The sequence below is a fragment of the Dermacentor andersoni genome, chromosome 11 (assembly GCF_023375885.2).
Source record: "Dermacentor andersoni chromosome 11, qqDerAnde1_hic_scaffold, whole genome shotgun sequence".
In the NCBI taxonomy this organism is placed as follows: Eukaryota; Metazoa; Arthropoda; class Arachnida; order Ixodida; family Ixodidae; genus Dermacentor; species Dermacentor andersoni.
Genome location: NC_092824.1, coordinates 112,222,658 through 112,247,534, shown reverse-complemented (window position 1 = coordinate 112,247,534; position 24,877 = coordinate 112,222,658). Strand labels below are relative to the sequence as shown.

The window sequence follows — 24,877 nt, the reverse complement described above, 5'->3', positions numbered from 1 at the left end:
CATCGAGCGTGAAGACGTGTCAACAATTACACCGGGCTTAGCGGAGCATATAACGCCAGCTGTCCTTAGCAGATCATCAGCAGATGTTCCGGGATTCAAAACCGTTTTTCTTTTTCATACATTTTTAGAGCAGGAAAGAGCATAAAACGATTATACGTAGTTTAAGTCCCACTATCAAAAGAAAACAAAATGCAAGCCAGCAGTTACCGTATGCTAAACTACTCAGTGAAAGCACGTTCCGGCTGATCTTCATACTTGTTGAGAAGACATGAAAACCAGGCCTAAAAAAATATAGGCCTGAGAAATATTTCTAACGGCGAGTAAGCAAGGTGAGTTTGCATGCGTATGCACAACTATTTATGTGCAACTGTGCGCACAACAACGTATGTAGATTCACTTAAATATAGGCCTAAAACACAATGCGAAGGTTGTGACTTTAAGAATATTTCAGTGTAAGGCCGGCTATATAGTTAAAAAAAAGCTCTCCAGGCACGGCGGCACATCTAAAAGAGGTGTCACCAGCAAGGACGGTGTAAGAAAAATTTAGAATGAAGCTTGAAGGCGTCGAAGACTAAGATATATTCGCGGACATCATCGTGATCACGCGACCTCGAAATTAATTTGTCAGGGACAGAGAAATCCAAACACAGATGCCCCAAGTCATGCAAAAAAAAAGGGATGGGTTTCTCTTAATCTCCTTGAGTTGAAGATGCACTGTGACGTTGTCGGAGCCCCTCAATCAATTGCGTGAGATGACGCAGCTAGTGAGTTAACGAACGTGCGGCGTGCGCGTGTATATTTTTTTCAGGCTTGGTAGATCAACAGGTTTAATGTGTATGTTTTCAGGAGAGCCACGATGGACAGCGCTTCAACCACGGCGTACGCCTTCCTTTTCACTGCCGCTTTCATGGTCGGACCGGCGCGACGTTCTGCAGTGGCTTCCAAAGAGCCCGACGTGTATGGTCCTTACAACACCTACTACAACATCAAGCTCCTGGAAACGGGAAAGTGGACGTCCTGTCTCCAGTGCTTCGTTTGGCCTTGCTCCCCTGGCGAGAGGCTCCTGCGTCCCATGGACGAGATGAACCTGTGTTGCAGATTCTGCAGGACGCGGAGTAAGTACGACGTCAAGTCGGAGCGCACCGTTTATGTTCTAATTTAGAGGCGGTGCTCAACGTCCCAGACCAAACCGCGGTCTATAACAGACACTTCAGTGGATGTATTCAGGTTAATTTAGACGACGTGAGATCTTTTGACAGGCATTAAAAGCACAAGACACGTTTGAATTCCTCCCCCCATCGAAATAAGTTGACGTAGGAAATAGAGCACGAGATCTAGTATTATGGCTCGAGTTTCATAATGAATTAAGATAGTAATTACTCACAGTAACAAGGAACTAGGGACACATGCACTTGCACATTTTCTTTAAATTTTTGCATCGGAGGTATATGCCACTCTACAGCAATAACTTTAGCAGGCAGTTCCATTTTTAGGCACCAGAAAACATGATAGAGAATGCTTCAATCTGTTAGTCTTCATTTGTACAAAAGATACCAAGGAGATGTAGAACAGCATTTAGGCGAATAAGTAAACGCCACGTCCAAGTGAATTCTGCCTCCCCGCTTGCGAATTCAGCCGAAAGTTAGCGTATCAAGAGCCTCTGAATAACAGTTCCCTTCATAGCCCCAGATTCGTGTAATACACGACATGAAACAATTAAAATGCTTGATACGCTGGTGATCATGTCATGTCGCTCATTAAAAGAAAAAGGACTGAGTAAAGCAAATTCAGCAGCGAAATCAGAGGCTATTTCCCTGAATGCAGTCGTACATATTGTACATAAAAGGAAGTGCATCGGTTTTTCACAATAACCAGAACAGCTCCTATTAATGAAGTATGTTCAGACACAGCATATCTTGAAGGACATCGCGCACGCGTAAATTGTCCCTATTACGACGGCAGGGGCGATCCGGTAACGAAGAGTGTTTTACAATTTAACACACCTTGTATATTTTAACGCACCTGCACCGCGACGCTTAACTCAGCCTTACCGAAATGAAGAGAAATACGCGAGATTAGAGGAAGGACCTTGTATTCTTCGCCACGCCATCGAAGCTCACGCAACTGAATCACGCCACCGGGCCGAACCACCGCCGTGGCGCGTTCCTTGAGTCAGCAAAGCGGCCCAAGCCGCAGCAACAAGAAATAGAAATTGACGGCAAAATCTTTGGAGCACATTGTTGAACGCACGTCCAGTAAGGTCTCATCTGGGTAGTTTTTTCGTGTTTTTAATAAGCGAGGTTCCATTGTTTCAACGGAGACAACGCGACGGCGTGCGATGTCCGCATTAATCATGCGCGATCGTACACGTCTCTTTAAAATACCATCCCCAAGCACGCTATTAAAGCAGAAATCGCCGGTGAACGCTGAAAGAACCTCACCGGGCTCACCATACACCTGTTCTGTCCTCACCATTGTCCTCGGCAAGCCATGGGTATTAATATGGTATTCAGACGGTCACGTTCGCCTTTTGCTTTAGCGTTCGTAACGGCATGGGCTCCATAATGGAAAACTTTCGTAAGAGCCGGGCTTCTGAATAGAGCCCACTGCAAGACCTTAAATTCTACTTCATAGTTTCTTTCATCAAAACCTTGCAACATTGTGGAAGGTAGTCCGGGCGTCTGCAGTAGGAGGGCCTACCTTGCCAAGCTTAACTCTCATAACTGGCCTTAACAAGCGTTCTCACCAATCACTACAGGGCATCATATTGAAAATTGTCGCCCCAATTATGAGTAGTTCTTATGACGGACACACTTTGTAAATACACTTTCAAATGAAGGTCGTAGGAGCTTCTACCTAGTGTTACACCCTTTGCTACCTTAGTATAACGGCAGCTGGTAAGATAGAGTTGGTAACATAACCGTCTAAACAAGGTAGTCACTGTTACTACTGGGTCTCGGCTACCGATTCCAGACGCAGTTAGCACCACCACGACATTTCTGTATGCACGACAACATCTCCATAGAAATTATACCACGTGTTACTTACTTCAGCGACTGCTTTACATAAATAATAGTAATTTGTAAGAAAAATTATAATTGTTCCTGAACAAATCTCGCGCCAGGGCTAATAGATGCCATCGCGCAATAATTGGAAGTACAATTATTATACTGATCATAAGAAGCCAACAAACACTGACACCAAGGACAACATAGGGGAAATTACTTGTGCTTAATAAATGAAATAAAGAAACTATCAATTATTGGAAATTAAAGTGGATGAAAAAAACAACTTGCCGCAGGTGGGAACCGAACCCACAACCTTCGCATTTCGCGTGCGATGCTCTACCAATTGAGCTACCGCGGCGCTCTTTTCCCGCCCACTTTCTTGGGTATTTATGTGTCCTAGTAGAACCCTGGGAGTGGTAGCCAGCGCCACCACTCACAGACCTTGGCGGTGGACGTGGAACGTGCTTTTTGCCGTAGGCGTCACGAGAACGTAATCTTTTTGGGCGCAGGCAAATGCTCAATAAACCCACACATGCTACCTGAAGGCATCAATGTTGCCGGATTCGAGACCCTTGTTTTTAATAAACGAGAGGAAAGGGGTTAACTGAGGGGGCCCATTTTTGTTAGTCATATCATAAGAATTCTTATGATATATATAAGCCAACAAGCATTGACACCAAAGACAACATTACTTGCGCTTAATAAATGAAATGAAGAAACTATAAATTAATGGAAATTAAAGTGGGTGAAAAAACTTGCAGCAGGTGGGAACCGAACCCATAACCTTCGCAGCGCAAGTGATTTCCCCTATGTTGTCCTTGGTGTCAGTGTTTGTTGGCTTCTTATGATATGACAAATAAAAATGGGGCCCCTCGGTTGACCCTTTTATTCTCGTTAATTATTAATCAGCACATTTCCGTAATTACCTTTGCGATTATTCTCTTTGTAGCGCATGCTGCAAACGCAGAATTCAGTGCAGTTCTAGAGCTCAAATTATGATCACTTGCTGGAAGCCCCTCGCGTTGCGCCAGTTTCGAGAAGTAAGTATATATACCGAAAGCTTGCTACGAAATCGGGTATAAGCCCGATAAAACCTGCGATGCATCCTGAAAACATTCTCTACAGTTGCTGGGCAAGAAATCTCTCTGGATATTCAGCACTCGCTGTGGCTGTGCCACGGATTCTGCTATAGATTGTCGTTTAGTATCCCGTGCTTCTGGCGCAGGATATTAATGGCCACCTACAGGCTTTCGTCAACGGACGATACATTCGTTGTCACACCGCAGAATCATGCCGAGTGGCGTGTTTATTACCGTAATTAAAACGTAATTCGTGCGTGAATTTTTTTCAAATGTTGCGGCTTCTACAATTCCTTTAGATGAGTTGTGAAACGGACATACTACACAACAAAAGTTTTTGTTCTTGCCCTTCTAGGACATGGTGAGAAGTGTGGCGCCTTCAGAACTGATGCAGCAGTCGTCTGTCCACGAGACCACTACTGTCGTATAAGCACGAGACAGTGCGAATATCGACCGTGACACTAAGCTGCTGCGGGACATCTTGTACGAGAGCTAAGCGAATACCAACATGTCCAGCTCCGATGTATTCGATTCCACTGTAGAGCAAAATGAATTTCGTTACTGAAATGTGCTTAGAACGACAGAAAGCTGAGTTTGTTGGTAAGGATTCATAATGCAATGCATAATTCATAAAGCGCAGATGAGTTTTGTGTCTTCCTTTTGTTTTCGCCTCAGTGCTTCCTTCAGTTGATAGTCGGCGTTCGTGTTGCCCACTTCTCTGGTGTCCGTGTCTATACACGCCTTACCCCTTCTTTGCACTCTGAAATGTGCCTGCTGCAAAGTTAAAGACAAAGACTGCTATTCTGAAGGAAAACGCAACGAGCATGCCACGCATTTGCGATATGTTGAACGTATGGTATCACCGATATACTCTTCGACTTACCCTTACACCCTAAGGCATATTCATATGCATATGCCCCATTACGCGAAAATCCGTCGTAGTCGGCGGCGTAGTCGAAAGATGGTACCGAAAAATGGCCGAAGACGCATAGAGCAAGAAACCTCAAAATATGCTCGGACAGACATCAAATTTCTCAGGAAGGTTCCTGTAAGCAAACTAATGACTTTGAAAATAAAATACGGTACATTTCGGTCTGGGTGGGCATTGAACCCGGGCCTCCAGCGTGCGAGGCGAGCACGCGTCCCCGATGCCACGGAGGCTCCACGGTTCTCGTTGACTAAAGGTGAGCAAAGTGCGTGCGTCATTAGGCACGTGACGGCGAAGCCAACGGGGAGGAGGAGGCGCCAGGTCATGAGCCAATTAAATGACTGTATTCAACAAAAAGCATTAATGTGGCCTTGGGCGCCGCTGAGTGGTCCTACGAGTTAAGGCTCAACCAGACGTACGCGTTCCAATGCGCCCGCACGCGCCGCACCACGCCTGGGCGCGTACGGCGTCAGGCGCGGAGGCTGTTTCGCGTGTCGGCGCGCGGCGGCGTGGAGACCTACAACCGCTAGAATTTTTGCGCCCGCGCCGTAAGCTGCCGCTCGCGTCAGTAGCATGACACACCTCACATGACCACGGCAAGCCAACGTCACTTCCGGAACGACTCTTCGCGCGACGTTCAGGCAAGCCCGGGTCACCCTAGCGTTGTTGCGGGGTTTGCGGAGCTTGCGGGAAACATGGCGGCGGTCCCGGCTGCCCGCTTCGAATTGAATTTGGCGTTGCTTTTCTAAAATGCACTTCGTTCGTAGCAAATGACTGTGTAAACGGCTTTCGCTTAGTCTCAGGCCGCTTCGACACAGAGTATTATGGATAACCTCGTGGTGTTTTCGAGATCGCTTCTCGTTTCGAACGAGTCGAAGCCTAACGAAAGAAACATTCGAGATGTCAGCGCCACCTGTCGCTAATGGCGCGAAATAGCCACAACAACGGCATATGGCCTCTGAGATTCGAAGATATCGCCGGTCAATTAAAATTGTAGAAAACGTGCGCTGCTTAGCGTACGCTAAATTATAGCGTATAGCGTACGCTATAGTTGCTAACGCTAAACTAAAGCTGTCTAATATGTAACACATTGCTTAACGTGGCCGTTAAGCGAAGGCTAGACTGCCTTGACCATGGCAAGCTAGCAACACTGCGCCGCCGCGACGAGACGCGCGGCTACGCGCGGCAACTCGTGCATCGTTTGGGTGCGCGCCCTCTTCCTCCGTCGGGCGCCACGCGACGTCGAGTCAGCGCGGCGTGTGCGGACGCATTGGAACGCGTACGTCTGGTTGAGCCTTTATGAACTCCTCGTTGGCAAGGGAGCGCGTTGAGACGCTTGGCGCGTTTCGATTTGGCCCTACCGAGGCGCAGCTAGGACGCAGGCGAGAGCTTGCACGGGCAAGGAACGCGCGGGAAAAAAAATTTCACCAAAGGCTCTATAACGTTTTCGCACTCCCACACGTAAACAGCCTTAGGTGTCTCTGCCGAATTTCTCACCCGTACCTTACTTATTTTAGCATTAAAACCATGTCACTTCCCAGTACTCAAGAGTTTAAAGTAAGGTTTAGTGCTGACTATGAAAAGTTGTTTAATGGCTTCTTATTACGGAAGAAATGTTTTGTAATTTAGGTGGGTAGCTATAGAAAAGTTGTAGAAGAACCTTGCGCAGCAGTTGTGGCGGGAATGAAAGAGGCCTACATTGGAATGCCTATTAATTATGCTCTATCAACACTGATTCTTTCACCATGGTTAGCCAACCCAGGAATTGAAAGAAAGATCCACCCACGAAAACTCAGTGCAGCTGCTCCTAACCGCTGAAAGAGGGCTGAACCATCTGGAGTGCGCTCCCAATTTATCAACTTTAGTTGGCACACGTAAATGCTCGAGTAATGAGATAGTAGACGCTAGTTTTATTAAAGCGAAAATATTACCTTTGGCTGAGCAGTGAGATCAGGATTTCCTATAATATGCACGTAGGCTTTCAGGTTTCACTTTGAAACCAGGATAACGTACGTGTCTTTGCTATCGTTATATTTTGTACATATTGCAAAAAAATTTCTCTGAACACTCCACTAGTACTTTCGCTAGTGAAACCACGATTACCATTAACTGTATGGTTGTGAATCTTACAGTAACTTGTACTTTTGTTATTTTTATGCCAATAAACATCCCTTAGTATAGAGTGAACTTTAAAAAAGCCCGTGTACCACGCATTGGGTGCACGTGAAAGAAACACAGGTGGCCAAAATTAATCCAAAGACTCCCACTACGGCGTGCCTCATCGTCGTATATCGTGGTTTTGGCCCGTAAATCCCCAGAAATTCGTCTTTCTTTGGTAGAAAGTAAACGTAATACCCCGATCGCACTGCTCGATCGCTTTCGATTGCTATCAACCACTCGCTAGATCGAGTTTACCGACAGCGATTGCCTCCCTTCCGCAGTTTGCGCAGAGGCGCCAGTGACCATTGGTAAATTGGATCCCCGTCGGGCTCGATCCTGCTCGGAAGAGGCCGCACGGCGGTGGCATTATGCAAAATATCTTAGCGCGATAGCCCACGCAGGCCTCACACGCTTTGTAGGCATTCGTCTGACGATAAATGCGGGCCTATCCTGAAGGCATGCAGTCTAACACAACGTCTCAGAGCACCAGTTGCCGTGAGAAAAGTATGCAAGAAAGTCGTATACGTAGCGTCCGGACCACACGTTGGATAAACAACAAATCCTCTTGTCGAAAAAAGTAACTTCGGCATGACAGACGCATGCATGTAATAGAGGCCTAATGGTCGGAGTACTGGGGTGCTCTGATGGCCAACAGAGGTTCGTTCCCTATAATCGGTCACGCATTTCTTAATAGCATTACAGGCTGACTTCCTCCCCTCTGGAAGTATCTAGGAGTAGCAAGCTGGAGATGTGCGCAGCGTGCGCGATCACGTCACAGTGTGCACGAAATCGTAAAAAAAAGCATAGAAGCGTCACTTTCACAAATGGAAGAGTACGAGGTTTCCCGTGACTCACGCACCTGTCGAGATGTCAGGATCGGCACAGTCTAAGCACGAAATCGTATACTTAGAGAGTCGGCAGTAATTCTGGCGTAAATGATGTTAGGAACTCCTATGAAAACCGACATCAATATGCAGACTGCTCACGTTGTATCACACGACAGCTCCGTACGTGTAAGCAAAAAAAAATTACGAGAGGCGAAACAAAATAAGCGAGCAGCAATACAAAAGCGCATCTTTTCATTCCACTTACAATCCATTACCGTGTAAGCCTTTCTGTTTCTGACAGGCCATTGTGGAACACTGCAGCGCAACGACGGTGGGAACTGTGTTCGTTTATTTTATGGCGCTCCCGTATTCAAAAATGATTCCCGCATTTCCCATGTTTCCCATTAATTGAACCGTGGCAGCTGGTAAAAAATAAAAATGAGAATAGCTTAAACATGTGATGGTGCGTGCGATCCCTGTTATTATTTCTTTTTTTTACAATTGCAGTAGCAGTGGCACATTCTTGAATCTCCCATTATGTCCGTCCTTGGGCTCAACAGAAATTAATGCATTCAGGCTATCACTACGTGTGTATTATGAAGAAGCCAAGTGAGAGCACAAAATAAAGGAAATTATACAATATTCAAGAGAAGAAGGCAGCACATATGGTAAGAGAAACACCCGCTGAGGTCATTGTCTTGGGGCAAGTGAAGGCTCTCTTGCGTGACACACAGTTTATTACCCTTGGTACCACATTTCTTGTATGTTCATTTTCTAATCAAACATGCAACGAACCTAATGGTGCACTTGGGGCGATCTTAAATAGAAGAATCTCAATAGCCGTCTCCTCTGAACGCGTGGTGTAAAGTTCAAAGTTCGCTGCCTCTTCCTTTCTCTCTTTCTTTCTTTCTTACTTTCCTTCTTTCTTTCTTTCTTTCTTTCTTTCTTCCTTTCTTTCTTTCTTTCTTTCTTTCTTTCTTTCTTTCTTTCTTTGTTGTAGTTAAAACATATGTCCGCAACTTCCATAAATCGCCTCCTTCTCTATCTTCCTAATTAGGCCAGCAGCGATTTCATCGCTACTCGAAGCGACTAATTGACTGTTTTGTTCGTTCGTACTCGATAAAAAGCACACATCGCTGAAACCCCAACAGGCCTGCTAGAACGATCGCAAGAGCTTAAACTTTTAAAACATGATGCAGGTGATAATGCCAAGTGGTCATACATTATGAAGGAGTGTAATGCATTTTATAGAATACGCGTGCTGCAAGACCGACTGGTATCTTAGCAGTGCGATCTCTGCCACTATGAGCGAACCTGTATGTCGCGCTGATATAGAGACTTGCCACCGTATGCCAACACTGATGGAAGGCCAGAGTAACATTGTAGTTCAGTTCAAAAATCGGCTAAAATGGGACCCATTTCTGGCGAAGGCTAAGAAGTGACGCATCACGAATAGATGCATAGACATGACAGAAGCGGCCGGTGAAGCTGACAGTGCTCGGACGGAAAGTAGTGCTAGCAGGCCTGCTGGATTGCTATTTCCCGTGAGGGTGACTTTGCGGCGATAGCCTAGACATAAGCTGATGATAACCGCTGCTAACCAAATTGTTCTACAAGGAATATGTACAACTAAACAGTATAAAGGTGTGCAACCAAACCAATCAAAACGTTGCAACAGTACTGCACTTGAATGTACGCTCCCTCGCTAACTAATGTGATTACTTTACCCTACTGCTTAGCGACTTGTTCAATTTCAAAGCAATCATGGTAACTGGGATGTGGTGTAATACACTTAACAGCGTGCCTGATCTAGATGGATAAACTCGCTATTTATTCAACTGAACTAACCCACGAGGTGGGGGAGTAGCTATTTATGTTCTGAATATGAACATCTATGCCATCGTTAATGATTTCGCCGTAATAACACCCTATTATGAGGCACTCAGTGTACGTTGTAATGAGACCATTTTTACCGTTTGTTATCGCCCTCCTGCGGGAAATGTGGTAATTTTCTAAATTTTACTGATTGCCTTATTGAGCATGCTTACTATCAAAAGTACCGATTTATTCTTGGTGGAGACTTTAAAATTAACACCTACCCAGAAAACCAGAACGTTGTGGAACTACTAAATAGACTGACCACGCTTGACGTTCGCAATGTCGTCACAACGCACACACCACTGTCAGTGACCAGTTCATCTGTTCTATATCTCTTTGTTACCAACGCTGACACAACTGTAACAGCCATATCCATGTAATATGCCTGGTAGATTTAAACGCTTCTGTTGCTAGCAAGCATGCGCTCGTGCCCGGAATATTTCACCAAACAATAACTCAATCGGCATTGGATCTGTTTAGATCCAGAGTGCGAGATAATGACTGGAGTACAGTGCTAACAAAAACAGATGCAGAACGCACGTACAACGAGTTTTTGTGAAATATACAAGCCCTGCTTTCCTATGAAATTGTTTAGACCATAGAAACGAGTACGGAAGGCATGGATTAGCCCTGACCTGATGTGTCTGATTAAGCAGAAAAATAAACAGCAGAGTTGTTTGCTACAAACGCGTGATCTATCGATTCTCGTGGCTTTTAAGAAGCTCCGTAATTGCCTGACCAAGGATTTAAAGAAGGCGGCAAAAGAACATTACGAACACGTTTTCCAACGTGCACGCCCACCTAATCATGGGTGGGCGATTATAAATGACGTACGGAGAACGCATCCGCGGCAACATGACCTAAACAAAATTACTATTAACGGCAAAACACTCTACGGCACTGCTTTATCGAAGCACTTCAGCGCACATTATGTGTTATTCCCACTAAAACGCGCACCTCCGATCAATTCCTCTTGCGTGCTTGACATAAATATTCTAGAAACAGTGTTATTTCAACCAACGGATTTCTCGGAGGCGTACCAGACGTTTAAGCCTTTCAGTAATAGTAAGACTTTCGACATAGGTTGTCTACTGATGCTTGGCTAACAGAAAATGATGTGTTAGCCAAGCATCAATATCTCTGTTAGAAAGCGAATTTCAATATCTTCTCAACACGTTTGTTAACATCAAATAGGGCCTTTTGTTGTTTGGTTTCTTATGGCTTCCCTATCTCTTGTTATGTTTAACTGATTGTCCTTAGACCTTGTTATGTTCGTATGCTGCGGTGACTGCAATCACTTATATATAAGTTTATAGTTTCAATAAAGGTTTAGTTGATAGTTAGCACTCGTCCTGTCTTCTTCTAGTCTGTGTGTGTTTCACTTCGCGCCACAAACCAACAATATGTTACCGTGCCATGCAACTAGCCCAACTTTCTATCCTTTTTAATTATATTTGCTTTGCATATCAATTCTCATTTCGCTCTTGGCAAGGGCGACAGCTCTACTTGTCTTCTCAATCAATTTTCGTTCCAGTCTAACGTCATAATGATATTTGAAACTTGGTTTCAAAGCAACTGCAATGTCGTTCAAATGGAAGGTTATACCTCATTTTACATGAACCGTCAGAATATACGAGGAGGCGGCCTCGTTCTTTATGATAAAAATAATTATGATCACGAAATGGTACCAGATTTTTTCATTTATAAGTCACGACTACGAGATGCTAACTGTCAAGGACACTGAAAGGCTGTATGGAGCTGGACGCTGAACGGCCGTACTGGACACTGAACGGCAGTATGGAGAATTTGTTAGGTTGTTCTGGTAAGCTTTTTGAATTCGGCTTAGTCTAAAATGTTCATTTTGTCTGTGGAGGTGATTTTAACAGATATTCTGGAGGAGAATAAGTATGTACATGACATAAACAGTCTACTACTTCCATCTGGCTTTACTAATTTGATTACTACACCAGCCTGGGTTACTCCTTCCACTTCATCTACCCTGGGCCTATTCATCACAAATATAGAAACGCCAGGGTGTAGTACCAGTACAATTTCCTATGATAGTTGTGATAACTGTCCAGTTTTTGCATTGTGTTCAATTAGTACCCATATAAAACAACCTATAAATTACTTACTTATCAACACATTTATAATGACACACTGAATTTATTTAGTACAGCTGTAATCACGCACGACTGTAACTTTGTGTTAAGAAAAAAGAACGTAAACGAAGCATATAAGGAGCTTCTTGAAGCCTTTGCGCGCATTTACACTGCATATTTTCCAATCAGACAGGTCGGACGTTCAAAAAAGATACGAAAGCGGTGGATCACGAGCATGCTCGTCAAGCTGATAAAAAGTGAAAACCGCCTTTATGATACGTTCCTGCATTATAGATCAGAAATTAAACTTCAGGAATTTAAGACACAAAGAAATGGATTGAATAAAATGATAAGGCAAGCGAAAATAGATTACGATCAACGTATTTTCTGAAATTGACAAGAAGCGTCCGGATGCGGTTTTAAAAGTAAGAAATAGCGTCTTAGGTCGGGAAACTGAAAGTAAAATACCCAAATCGATAACTGATAGTAATTGTTAACTTAGCGGTAAAGCGCAGTCAGAAGACGTTAATACTCAATTTGTGAACTCAAGCACAGTGCACAGCCATGAACCCCGAGTTGCTTATCCACTGAGTAATAGTATTTCAAAAACTATATTTATGGAACCAGCTAATGAACACGAGGTATTTACAACAATTATAAATTTAGACAACAGCAAAGCATTAGACATCGATAATTTACAAATCAAGCCAATAAAATACGTTTAGAACACTCGCACTACACTCGTGCATTGGTTCAGATATTCAGCTTAGCAATAGTGTCGGCAACTTTTCCAAATAGCATGAAACGAGCTGGAATATTGGTGTTGTTCAAACACGGTGATGTAAATACAGCCTCCAATTATCGGCCACTATCTGTACAACCAATTTTTTCCAAAGCACAATTGACGAAATCTTACTCATTTCGCATTGGAATGGCCGATAACGCTATCTACAATGCCTGTCTCTGCGAGGAGACGCTGGAACCCATTCTGTGCGACTGTCCTGAATATAATGTTCAGAGACAGTCCCTGGCGTCCGTTCTAGCGCACCTTGACACTAGACCATTGTCTCTCGACACGATTTTCACATGCCGCCGACAGAAGACATCGCAGGTGAAGGCGATGAAGGGTCTACTTCGGTTTATGAAGGAGACGGGCTTGGACAAGCGGCTGTGACAGTGATGTCACGTACCGCGCAAGAGTGACAGACTGTAACCAACGACGTGTGTGCCGTGCTATGTGCTCTCTCTATCACTTCTCCCGATCTTTCATCCCCCCATCTCGCTCCCATGTGTAGGGTAGCAAACCGGTTAAGCTAAACTGGTTAACCTCCCTGCCTTTCCTTCTCCACTTTTTCCTTCCTTCCTTCCAAAGCACAAAAATTTTTTTTCTACACGCCAGCAAAATTTCTAGACAAACATGACGTTATAACAAATTATTAATTTGGCTTTAGAAAGGAAACATCTACCGAGACAGCACTTTTAACCTGAAAGAAAGTGCTGTGCTAGCTATAGACGGTGGGAATTTTGCCCTTGTGCTTTTCATTGGCTTTAGCAAGGCGTTCCATTGCCTCAATCATATTATTCTTATATCTAAGCTTGCAATGTATGTAGTTCGCGGCAATCCACTTACCTTGAAAAAATCATACTTGGAAAACAGGGATCAATGCGCATGTATTGACAACGTGTGTATTAACAGCTCACACTAGGCGTATTCGTAGATTTTACAAAAGCGTTTGATAGGATTGATCACCAAACATTGTTAGAAAAATTGCCCTATTATGGCATCAGAGGCATTACACTTGACTTAATAAGGAGCTATCTTAGCGATCGGTACCAGTGTGCGTCAATAAATAGGGAAATATCTATGCCCCGAAAAATCAAACGTGGTGTACCGCAGGGAAGTATATTATGTCCTCTTTTATTTAACCTTTATATTAATGATATTGTAAATATAGATCGATCAATAACATACATTATCTATGCAGATGACACGAGCTTATTTTTTACAGGAGCAAACCTAGATGAGTTGATTCAAGCAGCTAATGAAACTTTACACAAGTTATCCGAATGGTCTTGTCGTAATTCGTTACAAATCAACAGCTCTATTACCAAGGCCGTTCTTTTCCGCGCGAAAAGAATGGCTTGCAAGTACTCGCATAAACTGCTACTAAATAATTTTGAAATTGAACTTTCAGAGGCTGTCAAAACATTAGGTGTTATCTTTCATCAACATATGCTGTGGGATTCTCACATTGATGAATTATGTATTAAACTAAGAAAAGCCCTAGGTATGCTAAGGAGGTGTCAGTCGTTTCTGCCGGTTCCCCAGAAACTTCATATTTTTAATGCGCTTTTTAGTTCCCACCTACGCTACTGCCAGTTGGTATGGGCATCTGGAACTCAAACATCAAAGAAAAAGTTTTATACACTTCAGAAGTGTGCTTTACGGGCTGTTGCAGATTTAGGCTATAGAGATCATACATCTCATTTATTTATGAAGTTTAAGGTTTTAAAATTCAGTGTTGCCTATGAACACCAATTGTTGTTGTCGTTGAGGTCTGCAATTCGCAGAAATAGCCTTAACTTAAGAGGTTTAGCGCATTTACGGCCGAACATTTCATTGCGTCCCATCAGAAATTCTGAACACTGGCACATTCCCCGAACACGAACGAATTACGGTCTCCAAATGTTAAAATTCACCATTCCACCCGTACTCAATACGTTCAAGCTTACAGAAAATCACTTGCATGTCCTTTCAGGAAAAAAACTATTCAACATGTTCACATAATCCGCTTCAAACCTAGAAAAATTCTGTCGAAATAAAGCACTCTTTTCTGTTTACAGTATGTCTTACTGTTATGTTACCTTGCAATAATTTTTTTGTTATTGGTTTTGGTTTATTGTGCGTGAATGATTGATGTCTTTTTCGGTACCCAAGGGCGCATATAATTATGTCTACTTGACAATTATCGTACAAGTCTTATTTATTGATTTTGTTTCTTTTTTTGTCATACGTTAAGACTATGAAGTTTGCTGTGCGGTCGTTCTGCCGCCTTGTACGGATGGGAGGTGGGGCTAGTCAAGCTGCATCAGCGCCGCTTTTTTCCCACTTTACACTCCACAACACGTTCTATGTAAAACACACTGTACTGTTGGTGGTGAAATAAAGTTCAACTTCAACTTTAACGTCAAATGTTCTTTCTTGTCAATTAAAAACGGGCTGCCACAAGCGAGTGTTTAGGCCCACTGTTATTTACCTTCCATGTTAATGACTTACTAAATATTGATGCTACAGTTAATTTATTTGTATATGAAGATGATAGCACTTTACTCTTTATTGGAAAGGATGAAAACGAACTAATTATTAGGTGTAATGCATTGCTACGTAAACTGCCTGAGCGGTCACAGTCAAATGGGATCAGAATTAATCCTGCTAAGGCGAAAGCTCTTATTTTTAGCGAAAGAAATTAAACTTTTGAACTGGAAGACTCAGTAACCTACTCAGATAAAAATATTGAGCTAGTTAACGAACATAAAATACTTGGTATAACATTTTCATGTCATTTAAATTGGGATACTCGTTTTAATCAACTTCGCAATAAATTTTCTACAGTAGCCGGGGGGCTGGCTAGCTGTAGAGCTCTCATGTCGGCAAAAACCAAGCTACAAATTCATCATTCATTGTCTACCTCCCAATTTAATTATTATAGTTTAATATGGGGGACCGCAACACAAATGAACATGAATAAAATAATTACATCACAAAAGGCGATACTCCGGCACATTGACAATACAGATACCCGATCGAAGAGAAACGCTTTTTCGCAGAAGTACCAAGTCATATGGGTAGATCGATACTATGATTACTGTGTTTTACAGATATCTTATTTTGCAAAGGAAGAGTTAACAAATTGACTTACATCCATAGCGACCCTGCAGCTCCACAAGATACCAGTATATCTAAGAAGCCCTGATCCTTGGTATGTACCATGCTTTCGCGCTGAATATAAATTACAATACATTAAGCACAATTTCCGTAATAATTATGTTCACACTACTAATTTGTCTCCCAGGGAATCGGAGTATTGTTCACTTGTAAACACATATATTCATGTATAACAATTCCAATTGTATGATCACCTTTGATTTTTTTCTTAACCTCATCAGATATGCTTGAAGGCTGTCTGTTTCCGTATTGCATGACAGTTATCTGGTCAAGAGGCTTACATATGAAAAATGTTAAAATTGATTTTGTTTAACTTTGATACGTGTTGAACTGCTTTAGTTTGTTTAGTGTTTAAGCTACAAAGTGTTGCCTGTTATCACGCTGTCATGTACAACAGCGCCTCCTGGATCCAGTCAAGCTGCTTACGGCAGCTTTTAACCCAGGAGGACGTTTCTAGTGTATACTACAAGAATTAGAAAGTTGAAGTTGATGTTGAAATTGAATCTCTTTTTGTTTGGGGGTTTTGAACGCGTACTATGAAATATTTTTTTTGTTTTCTGTCACTGCTGGGTAATATTTTCTACCGCGAATCAGTAGTTAGAGCTCATCTGCGCATGCAAGAGATCACAGGCTCGCGCTGTCACCACGCATGTAAACTTTAAAACGCAGAGTAAGTGAAAGGGGTAATTAAAAATACAAATTCTGTGGCGAACTTATACTCTGGGCACTTGAATAGAATCGCAATTTGGAGCTATAAATCACCGCATCGACTGCTGAATTCGAAAATGTCTAACGATACTGTTGAATGGAAACTAAATAAGAAAAACTGAGGTACCATCGCCAGACGCGGCGCGGTGTGATAGGGATGAGTCATGACTTTAATCCATGCATGATCACGCAAAAGCACGCTGACTGTGCATCTACTGGGATCCACTACAACTTTCAAGTTCAAGGATGTGGTAAGAGAAGAAATGGAACAGCAGCACGAGACGCCTGACAACAACTATAAAACTTTTGGAGGACAGAGTAGAGGTGTTGAGGTGCTCTGGGTATACAGCTTTTGTTGAGCTTTTGTTGGGTACTGCTTTTTCCCAGGGTGACAGTTTGTGCCAAGGAGAAAGCATGAGTGTCTACAGCATGTTGCTGAGATCCCTTTCTGCCTTCTCTTGCTCCTATTTTAACTAATATATGTCGCAAGGACATGGCATTCATACGACTGATAATGGCTGAAAGTGCGAATAGAATTCCAGTTTCTAATAAAATTATCTTCTCGAAAAACCCTCCATGTAACTTGCTTTTAATTGTTTCACGAAAAGATACAATATTGTAGTGCGTTTGGTTTGGTACTCTGCATGACACATGCACGCACACACACGCTCACGCACAAATTCAACGCCCTTCCTCCCCCCACCCGTACATGCCGAACATGAGCTTTGCAAAGACACGTACAAAATTTTATGACAAAAACTGGTGCCCTAAGGTTACCTGCCGAAAAGTACCCGCCGAATTTCGGTGAAATTGAAAGCCGAATAAAGTGAAGCGCTGCCTTAAACATATTGCCGAGTAGTAAGAAACGCTCCAGTTAAACGCGAAGCCCTTACCATAAAGAATATAGGCATTTGAAATTCTTCGCTGTTCGGGAGGGTGCCACGCTATAATTTCTCGCAAACCTCCCGGCGCCACACAAATTCTTCACTCGCCTCCCGTGCACAACACTGCAGCGCATGTTTACGACATGGCGAGCGATCGGTACCGAAAGGTCATGAGTGAAGATCACCACGTCTCCGCCGGGACTCAGGCCGACGATGCGTGGCTGACTTCCAGAAATGGCAAAGGGACGCACCACTGCACTGCATCGGTTGCCAGAAGGAGTCAGACGCGAAAGCGACCCAACGCGCAAGCGTGGGAACACTTCTCGTGATTTCCCTCGCCTTTTGACGAGCTTCAGTACAAGCGAAAGTTTTGGCGTAAACAAACAAACAAACAAACAAACAAACAAACAAACAAACAAACAAACAAGGAGAGTGGAGTCTGACGCCATTGCTCGTCGTCATTGAAAATCAAGGACAGCGCATTTGCACACTTCTGTTCGTCGTCTGCTTCGCCGTTTTGTGCTTTTCATTCGCGTGTCTTAGAGATGAAATAGCAGGAGGTTTTCACTTGCGCTTGCTCTTTGTTGTTATATTCTCAGCGTCTTTTTTCGCTGACCCCCTCACCTCCCCCCCCCCCCTGTCGCCCAAAAAAGGAATAGAAAAAGGAAAAAGCGCTTTTATACTTTAATTGTGCTTGGATAGAATTTTCGCGCTAGAACAGCAAGAAGTAGCGCTTGCCTGCTATAATATTGTTGTTCTTCGCCTGAAGTATACGAGTGGCTTCCCAACCCCGAAATTATAAGATAGTGAAAAAGACAAAGAAAAAGAAAATCTGCACTACTGAATGCATGAATCCGGCGCTGTTCATTCGTGAAAATGGTCCTTTTTAACGACGCCCATCGACTCGACAGCGCCGACGCCTCCCTACCAGCCGCGTGTTCGCAGATAAGAACGTGCCCTATATTTAGCTAGCGATGTCCTTCTCGTTCTTTTTATATACCGTCAGTGTCGTCAAGTTCTCGAAAAATAAAAGAAATAAAAGACGATTGGGAATATAAAGAAAGAAAATATGCACATTGAGAGGCGACGCAAAAGCGTGTCATCTTTTCATCTTAAAAAAATTACTACACTAATATAGAGGCCACAAATTTGAAAGGCAATCGACTAAATGCTACACTAAAGAAAAGAAAGAAAAACAAGTCAATGAACATTTTAGCACCACCCGTGCGCTCTGCGTGGAGAGTTCGCAGCCTGTCAGGAGCCAAGGGCGTGAGTTTTTTACGACCACCGAAGGCTCACTTACGAAAGATTTAGCTCTGCCTGCAATTCAAGTCATTAAGCATAAAAGCATTCTTGAATCAGCGAACTCATGGGAATGAAATATTGCCCTTGTCTATTGCCGAGCCTTTGTGTAAAATGTAAAATGCCACTGGTACGTGTCACCGTAGCATATAATGCGCCTTTGGACTTTGCACGCGAAATGCGTAAGCACGTTTGCTGGATTCTCTTGAACTTCACTGGCTCTGCGTGTCCGTATACGGTAACTGTGCAGCGACAAAACAAACAAAACTATGGTAATTGCCCATGACATCGCAGATTGAAGTACAATATCATTCCGCGATACTATCTCTGACAATGTTGGCGAGTCAGATAATGTCTGCGCACTAGGACGGGTGTACGAGAACAATCTTAACGTATACTGCCAGAGCAACAGACAGTCCTTACCCACCACACTGCGCAGGTAAGACTTCCAACCCTCCGCCAAGTGTTTAACAATTTGTGCCGTTGTATGTGCTGTGCTGTGAGCTTCGTGCTAATTCACGTCATGTGACGGATAATTGTTTACAATTCAGGTAGAGTAGCCACCGTCGGGTGCCATGCACTTTTAGCTCTGGTACCTTTCTTGTAATTTGTTGAGAAAAAGCTTGATGCTGGGAACGAAATTAAATCAAATAAAATATGTCTTCCAAGCCTGTGGTGGACATCAGACCTGTAGGGATCAGTGCGCAGACTTAAGAAAACCTAATTTTAGAGCCACCATTTCTACTGCACGGTTGCTTTGTGGATGTCAAAATGCTCAGTGCAATCAAACGATTGACTCGTTTTGTCACCCGTGGTAGCATGCTTACGTTCATTGCAGTTCGAAGGCCGTTACCTGTGACCTCCAGTTGGGGTTCGCTTGCGACAGTCAACTCAATTGTGCGACAAAAGGTTCTCTAATATCAACACTGTCGACTTTATTTTTTACCTTGAAACTGGCGGTGTTCGAAAAGCCATATCTTCGAATCGAATCGAATAAGAGTATCCAAGATAAAACGACCTGCGAATATCAAATCGAATACCGAGTGTTTTCTCACTTCTAAGCAAATGAAATATAAAGCTTCCGTGGACGGACGGACGGACGGACGGACGGACAGACAGACAGGCAGACAGACAGACAGACAGACAGACAGACAGACAGACAGACAGACAGACAGACAGACAGACAGACAGACAGACAGACAGAACAGAACAGACAGAACAGACAGACAGACAGACAGACAGACAGACAGACAGACAGACAGACAGACAGACAGACAGACAGACAGACAGAACAGACAGACAGACAGACAGACAGACAGACAGACAGACAGACAGACAGACAGACAGACAGACAGACAGACAGACAGACAGACAGAAAAAAGGAAACAACTCACTTTCTTTTTCACGTCAATCCGCACGCCTGCGTCATTCCGCACGCCTACGTTCTCCGCATAGGGTTGTTAAGAGGTGATTTCAAAAGCTTTCCTCCTTTTGTCGCTTGAAGTACTCTTTCCAGCTGCTTTTTCAGCGAAGTATGCGCGCCGTGCCAGGATTGAATTAAGAGCGATGCGCCGGAAGAACTTCAGAGAAGCTTGGAAGTAACGTCTTCGTCATCACATAACGTCCGCACTCGGGCTAAGAGAACGGAAGAAATATGTTTCCCCTCCCAGCAGCGATACTGCTGCCGCAAGCGAAAATGTGCTTACGAAATGAGGAATCTACTCATCACGTCCCTGTGGTAACCATACTTGACGCGGAGAGTGTATCTGCCCATTTGCAGTGCCATGTGTATTCAGCCATCTTGCGTGTTTCAGGAGCTCACGACGGCGGAAGTGCGTAGATGACGGCCGCCCGTGTCGGTTCCTAATAAACATGTCAGTTTGTGGAAAGTTCCGCCAGGCGCGTCTATTCGAGTTTTTCACGCTCACGTTGCTCGCGTTTTGAGAGACCAACTTGCAACTAAATGTTCTATCCTGTGTCTTGCGTAAAAAGTTGAAGAGAGCGTATATAGAAAAACAAATAGATCAGCAACAAGAAGCCTTCTGGCCACGGATTACAAGCCCAACTCAGGAATACATTTTGCTAATATAACCACTATACCATACAATCACAACCTAATTTTTTTGTGTCTTATTGACAAATATTTTTTTTTATTTGCATTTCGGTACGTGCTGTCCTGGTTGCAGTAGAAAATTCTGCAGTGGAGTCTGACGTCCTATTGCCAAAACTCTGTGGCAGTGGCAACAATTACTGTCGTAAGGTTGACATGTTACCACGAGGCTAGTTTTCATGAATTGAGCACCCGCTATTCCGACATAGGATAGGATAGGAGAAACTTTATTTATGCCTGCAGTTGGGCGCTCGCGCGCCCCGACGAGAGCCTACGTCATCCTCGAAGTTGCCGTTACTCGGCGCGGGTCTCCGCTCGCCGTTGCCGGCTCGCTGGGTCCGTGCCTTTCGAGCGCCTCGAGGACCTGCTGGACGGCCCAGAGCTGATCGTCTCGGTCGTAGCTCTTTGCGGCTGCCTCGAGCCGCGGTGGGAGTGTTCTTGATTTAGCATCTTCTGGATATTTAATGCAGTCCCACAAGATGTGCGTGTAGTCTGCGGTCTCCCTCCGGCAGACTCTGCACATATCTGTCGGATATGTCTCGGGGTACATGCGATTCATCAGTTTCGGGCTCGGTAGCGATCCGGTCTGGAGCTGTCTCAGTGCTATTCCGACAGAAAAACACACGGAAGTACCTTCGCTTTCAATCTTTGTATTACGCGGTGCTCTGTGCTCTTGATGAAATGTTATGCTATCTGCCGCTTTATAGGTCTTTTTTTTTAAATGGTCTGGTTTTATTTTAGATGCTTCTTGATGTTACGCGTGACAGTTATTCTGTAGTCATTGCACTGCATTCCGTGTTTGATATCTTTTGCGTGTTCAGTCCCAAAATACTGTTCTATATTATGCATATATTAAAAACACACATACACACACTAGTGTATCCCTCGCTGTAAATATGGTTAGGCTGGGTTCGTGCTATTCGTCAGCAACGCATTCTGTTAGCTATCTTTCGGTTTACCGCGACCGGTATAAAGGGCATCCGCTAGGTAATCCTAAAAAGCCGTTTTTATTACGTGTAATAAACGTGCCTCTGTCTAGTTCCCGAGCACAGAATTGCATAATCAATTATCTAAAAGCAATACGGGAAAATGGACGCTGAACATTAATGTTTTGTCTGGTTTCCCCAGCATATTGTATCGTCAAATCATATTGCCCTGACTTTTTTTTTTTTTTTGCATACTAAAATATTTCATTCCGATTTCTGTTTATTTCTACAGGGAACGCACGCCGCCATCTGGAAGGATTACTTCAGGTCATGGTTTTAACAACATCTCCCAATATTTCTTACAAACATTGATAATGCACCACCTACATTCTTCCGTAAAAGCTGCAGTAAAAGTTGCTCAAACTGAAATTCGGGCGCCCTTGTAGACTTCCATGCACTTCTACAATGAAGAGCCACCCAAGAACACAGGAGAAGAACAACCGCTTGTGCGCCAGTTCATCATCAACGAGACTGATGATACCAAAACGCTGCGGGCGTGTCCACTTTCCTTTTTCTCGCCTCTTCCTCTGTGGCTGACATGCTTATCAGTTTGCTTGTAAACATAACATAGTTACAACACTGCGTACGAATTCATGTATTCTCTTTTTCGCAAGCGGCCACTAGAGGGAACTGGCATGGTGCGTATAGAAATAAAGCAAAACTCATTCAGCTCTCAGCGATTCCAGTAGCGCGCGTCTTTGAATTCGGTGGTGTTATGAGACAGCTTTCTTCCAAGTCGGCGTCGTTGTTCGTTCCAGGGTCCTTTATGTTAGCGCGGCCGCGGCGCGGCGAAGCCATTGTATACTCTGTTTCGCAATAACTGTGCAGTACAGCTCCAGCTCAGGCAGTTTAAGAGCTGTTTCTACAAAGCTTCTCGTACGTATATAAAAGACACTTTGTAATTACTTCACTGACGCCATCGCTGTAGTACCGCGGCCTTCTGCGATTGGTCTGTTCGTTTGTCAGGGGGCCACAAGGTATTGTTACGTGCCAACAAGATTGTGAATTTGCTGCCTGCACTGCAGACACTGCACACACTTAAATTTGCAACACATACCCGACACGGAAAGGTAATAGATAACTTGCAAAGGAAGACATTCTCCTCACAAACAAAAGAGGGACAAGTGTGTGGACCGCTATTTGTAAAACCTTAGCAGCCCACGAATGTTCGTATGTTAAATTCATCAAGTTTTATCACGGTCAGTCAGGTGCGAGAACTTTTCGACGACGAAAGCGCAGCCCGACGGTGGGCCACAACGACAAGCGAACAGAACTGCGAATTATGCTATAGTTCAGGCCGACTCCAATTTCCACAGCAATGCACAGTTTTCTGTGGTACGCATTACAAAAGGAAACGCTGATCCGGTCGTGAGCATGGCACGCAGGATAGAAAACAAACCGGGCAGGCTATTCATCGAGTAAGGATGGAGGCGTTGGTGTTGTTGCTTACAAAAGGGCCAGAGGGCACGAAGAAGAACCCTTGGTGTTTATGCTCGTTGTCGTAAACACGTGACCCAGATGATTGTGCCGTCGTGCTTAGCAGCCTGCGCGCAACCAGGAAAATACGTGCCGCAGAAAGTGTATTCTTTAGGCGGGCTCATTTGGTATAGTAGATACAGTTTTTCTTGAACTTTCAGTTTTGAACCCTCTTTCGGTGAGGCTGATTTACCTTGAAAAACCACGCTATCGCGCACTTTATTCCGTCTGCTGAAGTGTTGCGTCCGCTAAAGCCTTTTGGTGCTGCAGTCATTATGTCATAAGAAAATACAGTTACTTGCTCATCTGTAGAGGTCAGTTATGTACCGTTGATACATTGGGCAGCTGCTTCGGACGAGATTCTCTGGTATCCTGACAGGTCAGTGGCACAAAAAATTTTAGCATTGATCACTGGAAGGAATTAATGAAGGAAGAACAGTTCATTGCACAAAGGGGCATTGCCGCAATATTTTTATAGTAGTCAGTGCTGCTGTTTCTCTTTATACGTAGATATCTGTGATGGAATATTACAGGCGAACGTTGCCGAACATATTTTAAAGCAAGTTTAACAGCCGTGGTGGCAGCTGACTTCAAACCGCAGTACCGTGTCAAACTGACTTCAACTTGACGCGTTCGGCGGCATCTCGGTTCTCTGTGAAATTCCGTGAGGACCCATGGTGTCGCTGATCGAGAAGATCAGGAACGTTTCTACTGTGTTGCACTTACACTGCCAGCTTGAACAGGCGCCATACTTTAATACAACCGCCAGCGTGGTAGTATGGTATGGTATGGTACTCCTTATGCGATGGCGCACACCCACTGTGGGTGTGTGTGCGTGGTAGTCAATGCCAGTTTTCTTCTTCGTCCGTCGCACTACTGAACATCTGATGCTACCGGCTGCAATTATCATGCGCATTGAGGCAGCAATTGCGGCTCCCACCCAAAAATGCCATTCCGACTCCTCCCCCACGGCCAAATTTTTTGCGACCTTGTGCAGGCGTACGTGTACCAGTCTTGGCTGCTTAATGTACCGTCAACCACAAAATTTCACGGAGGACGAGATCTCAGAAAAAGCTGAATATCTGCGCAGCCTCACAACGCACCCTGGTATTCACATTTACAGCCTCTACTCGTATATGTGAAGAACATTGTGGGGTTGGGTTTTACTGACAACTTTTACAGGCTGTTCGGAAATTGAACGTTTTCTGAGATCCGGCGGTCCGTAAACTTTTGTGGTTGACTGTACACTCGCTTCTTTGTCCCGTGCCGAGGACAGTCGTCCAAGAGTCGCATTGAACACCGCCATACAAGTGGTGGCTCTCAATGAGGCTCTCTGGCCTTACACGCGCCAAAACGACAGAAAGAACGAAAAAGAAAGATGAAGTGCAGCCTTTGGAGATAGCTTGTAGCCAATCGCAAAGGCTAAGAGTGGGCGCTTTTCACGCCTTGCTCTTCGTTAACTGGACATCATTCTTCACGTGTT

General features: G+C 44.1%; 1 protein-coding gene, 1 long non-coding RNA gene and 1 other non-coding gene across 6 annotated transcripts in view; 1 reads left to right on the top strand and 2 right to left on the bottom strand.

Moving 5' to 3' along the window:
* Positions 1-24,877, bottom strand: part of LOC126539503 (probable peptidoglycan muropeptide transporter SLC46) — a 217,532-nt gene that overhangs the window by 76,494 nt on the left and 116,161 nt on the right. The gene's annotated exons all lie outside the window — the stretch shown is intronic.
* LOC140214243 (uncharacterized) lies at positions 171-22,571 on the top strand. 4 transcript variants are annotated; one of them, XR_011891199.1, is made up of 5 exons: positions 171-329; positions 847-1,115; positions 4,443-4,687; positions 8,510-8,670; positions 22,151-22,571. It is a non-coding gene; the product is annotated as an uncharacterized lncRNA (long non-coding RNA). The 4 variants fall into 4 exon arrangements; XR_011891201.1 differs by lacking the exon at positions 22,151-22,571 and adding an exon at positions 15,862-15,950; XR_011891200.1 differs by lacking the exon at positions 22,151-22,571 and having other exon boundaries at positions 176-329; positions 8,510-14,821.
* TRNAS-CGA (transfer RNA serine (anticodon CGA)) lies at positions 3,294-3,366 on the bottom strand. The gene has a single exon. It is a non-coding gene; the product is annotated as a tRNA-Ser (tRNA).